The 3,930-nt window shown below is 35.8% G+C and overlaps 1 pseudogene; it reads right to left on the bottom strand.

Annotated features, from left to right (window-relative positions):
• LOC107686834 (myosin-7-like) overlaps nucleotides 1-3,930 on the bottom strand; it is a 21,595-nt pseudogene that overhangs the window by 16,630 nt on the left and 1,035 nt on the right.

Genomic DNA, 3,930 nt, shown 5'->3' with positions numbered 1-3,930 from the left:
TCACCGTCAAGTAATTTCAAACCTGTATGACTTTCACAGAACATAAAAGAAGTTATTTTGAAGAATGTTGGTAACCAAACTGTTTTGGTTACCATTGACTTCCATTGTATGAACAAAAAAAATAAAATACTGAGACATTGCTCAAATTATCTTCTTTTATATTCCACAGAAAAAAGTCAACATTCTATGTTTAATACAATAAAATATTTCTTTCTAAAGTGGCTTTTTTGTAATGTCTGTTTGATGCTTTTCTCATTTAATGACTTTAAATTTAATTCGTTTCAGGGCTTGCAAAATCGCTAGCCCGACGTCCCGGGGCTATTGTGTTTTCCAGTCGGGCAACCAAAATATATCACCGCCCTGCCCGACGGGCTATTTTGAATTAAATTCCTAACTTGATTTGCATTGTTCACTCGCTTGTAGGGGTGAAACGGATCATAGTTGATCGTTTACTTGTTTCTAAGTCTTGCCGATTTAAACATTCAAGCGTTTTAAAACATTTGTGCGCATTCGGAGCGGTTTCTGCGCGCACTCTTTCAAAGTGTGCACGGAGAGCCGCATTCCGTGTATCCTTGCTTCTGAATGAACACATATACACAAAATTATCTCAAAATAATTGTCTCTGCAAGTATTCTCGTAAACACAGTTGGTTATGTCTTAAGTGAACGTAAACAGTGAAGAAAAAAATCTCCTGCGCATCATTATATTGGATACGTGCATTCGGTCTTAAAGGGGCAGCAGCCTATAAATAGCTGCTGTTCCATTAGTGCCACCTGCTGTCAGAGAGTGACATTTGTGTCTCATTCACAAAGCTAAAATCGGACCATTCTGTTTTTGCTTCAAATTTTGAAATTATACAATCCAAATAACATGTATTTAGCATCTTTTTTGGATAGTAATTAAAATGCAGTGGTTGCCTCTGATTTTAAATAGAGCACAGGCAAAGCCTTTGTTTATATGAAGAGATTTCTTTTAGTTGTATATTTTTTTATTTGATTTGGGATTTGTTTTAAAATTTCAAGTTAGTTTTATTATTTAACATTTCAATTTCACAAAGAAATATGCAGCATTTTGTCTGAGAAATAATAAAAAGACACCTTTTCATTTATAATTTGTCTTAAATCTCATTTTGTAAAAAAATAAATTGTAAGAAATTTGTATCATGTAATCGCAAGGTTAGTGAATCATTACATCCCTATATGCAACTAGATTTTGCTGATCATGCTGATTTGTCCACAGTAAAGCTCAGCCGATGTCTTTTTTTTATTCGGGCTAGTTAAATTCATTTCGGGATACCAAAACCTGAAGAATGCCTGCCCGAAGGGCTATCAGGGATTTTGAAATTTTGCGAGCCCTGCGATTAATTAATCGCTACATTGTGTAATTAATTAGATTAAAAATATTAATTGCTTGACAGCACTAATAAATAAATTATTAATATTAATCGTCTTTCAACTAACTCTGACAGAAAACTTTCTGCATTTGTAGAATTAAAAAAACAACTTTATATATTATTTTTACATATGAAGACATTCCTAGATGCCCTATATAGCTCACTTCTGGGTGCAAATTTGTCCCTAAAATATGCTTTGTCCCTAAAGTGGATACACACATATCACAGAGTAGAAGTCATAAAAGACAAACCAGTAAATAATCAAAGATCTTTCTTACAGGTCTCAATATCAGCAGATGCTAGCTTGCCACTAGCAGCAAAGTGGATCCGGATAAACTTGCCCTGTTCGAAAGGGATATTGTCGTTAAATACAGTGGGAAAAGGAAAATGATTTGTAACTTAAAGTGGTGTCCACTCACAAAGCGAGACGAGTTGTCATTTCTGATGGTCTTGGCATTACCAAAGGCCTCAAGAGCAGGATTACACTGGATGATTTGATCCTCCAGAGTACCCTAAAAAACACAACATTTGAAATTTGTGCACAGTGAATGACAATCAAACAAAATGGCAGTACAATAATTTTATTTTTAATTCAGATCTACCCAATTTACCTTTTTTTCACTGGTCTCCTTCTTTGAAGGACTAGCAGCAATGCTGGCAAAGTACTGAATGACTCTCTTGGTGTTCACAGTCTTTCCAGCACCAGATTCTCCACTGTCAACACAAACCAGTCTTAGACAGGGCAGACATACTTTGTCTTGTCAGCCTTATTGAGATTTTGCATCTATATAAAAAGCAAATAGTCTTACGTGATAAGAATTGACTGGTTTTCCCTGTCTGCAAAATAGAATAATGTTTTGTTATTAAATGGATCGCTTGAATATCGGTTTCTTATTCCAGCAAGTTTCTATAGAGTATTGAAGTATACTGTATGTGTTCACAACTGGGGCAAATTCCAGTCGGAAGTGAGCTTTGATGTGGGGACTTTGGAGGGCACTTGTGTGTCATAATGAAGCCATTTGGAATGCATTTGGCAAAGGGAACAATGAAAGACAACGTAATTTCCTCATCTTCACCTGGAATGTTACCATGACAATGCTAGGCAGCAACAACAGGAATATCTTATTATTGCTGTTATTTGCTGCAAATAAATATGCATTTTATAATGCAGGTATAGTTACATTTACCTAACGTATGTACTATTAAACATTTCTTATTATGAAACTTATTTAAACTTCCTAAGAAATGCATGACAAAAATGTGTTTCACATATATATATATATATATATATATAACTTGAATTATTCTGTTTATATAGTTTATATGGCTCTCCTGCCATATCTAGCTTTAAAATGAATCACGAGGACACGCCACCCTGGGTCACATGACCATAAACAATAAAATTACTTCAAGTTACCATCACATGTACCCTTCACTAGCAGACTTGTGGAAGGGCCCTTTGTGAAGGGATTCAGGTGTACACATTAGTTTGGAATGACCCTACAAATGTCCTCTTCTTCCCAAAGTGTCCTTCAAGGGTGCAAAAAGGCCATTAGGAATTTGCCCTTATTGTAAACTATTTTGGATATATCAAGTAGACGCACCTGACAGCATGTACTGGTAGGCGTTGTCTGAGATGGAAAATATGTGAGGAGGAGCCTCAGTTCGTTTCTTTCCTCTGTAGGCAAGGACGACTTCCTGGTTGTACACTGGCAGCCACTTGTAGGGGTTCACAGTGACACAGAAGAGCCCAGAGTAGGTCTGTAAGAGATTCACAGCAGCTTCAGATCTACTCATACGTGATAAAGTGAAACTGAGTGTTTTAAGACTCACGTAGATCATCCAGGCTGCGTAACGCTCTTTGAGGTTAAACAGCACAGCGGGCTCGTGCAGGAAGGTGAACATCGCCATGTCCTCAATTTTATCAAACTTTGGCGGGTTCTGAGGATGAACATCATCTTCTTTCACAGTTACTGTCTGTGGGAACATCAGGTTTTTGACAGTCAAACCAGTGTCACAGTGTCAGTACATTATTTTTTAATTTTTTCTTTGCACACCATCAGGATTGCTTTCATTTATGTTTTATTTAGCATATAGTTTTATCCATAGCAACTTACAAATGAGAATAATAGTTACATAATTAGAATTCATTAGATTGTGGGGCAATTTTAATCAAAAAACAAACTCGAGACAAAGATGATTTTAGAAAATGTATGCATGCATGTATGTATTATTACTATTATTATTATTATTTTCTCAACTGTAATTATCCAAATACTTATTCTGAACTAAGTCAACCTACTAGCACTGCAGTTCACTCAGACTTGCCTAGAAGAAATTGTATAATTTTAATGGCTTTCTTTGTGTGTGTGTGTGTGTGTGTGTGTGTGTATATATATATATATATAGTGACTAACGGTAGTTTCACGAACGACTCTAACACATGACTGTCTTGCATTTAACGCTGTGGCCCTGTAGCGGCGGTAATAGTCATTTTGGTTGTCCACCTACTGTATGTATATATATATATATATATA

This window comes from Sinocyclocheilus anshuiensis, unplaced genomic scaffold, assembly GCF_001515605.1.
Source record: "Sinocyclocheilus anshuiensis isolate Anshui unplaced genomic scaffold, SAMN03320099.WGS_v1.1 scaffold601, whole genome shotgun sequence".
In the NCBI taxonomy this organism is placed as follows: Eukaryota; Metazoa; Chordata; class Actinopteri; order Cypriniformes; family Cyprinidae; genus Sinocyclocheilus; species Sinocyclocheilus anshuiensis.
The sequence above is the reverse complement of the archived record's forward strand: the minus strand, read 5'-3'. Positions and strand labels throughout refer to the sequence as shown.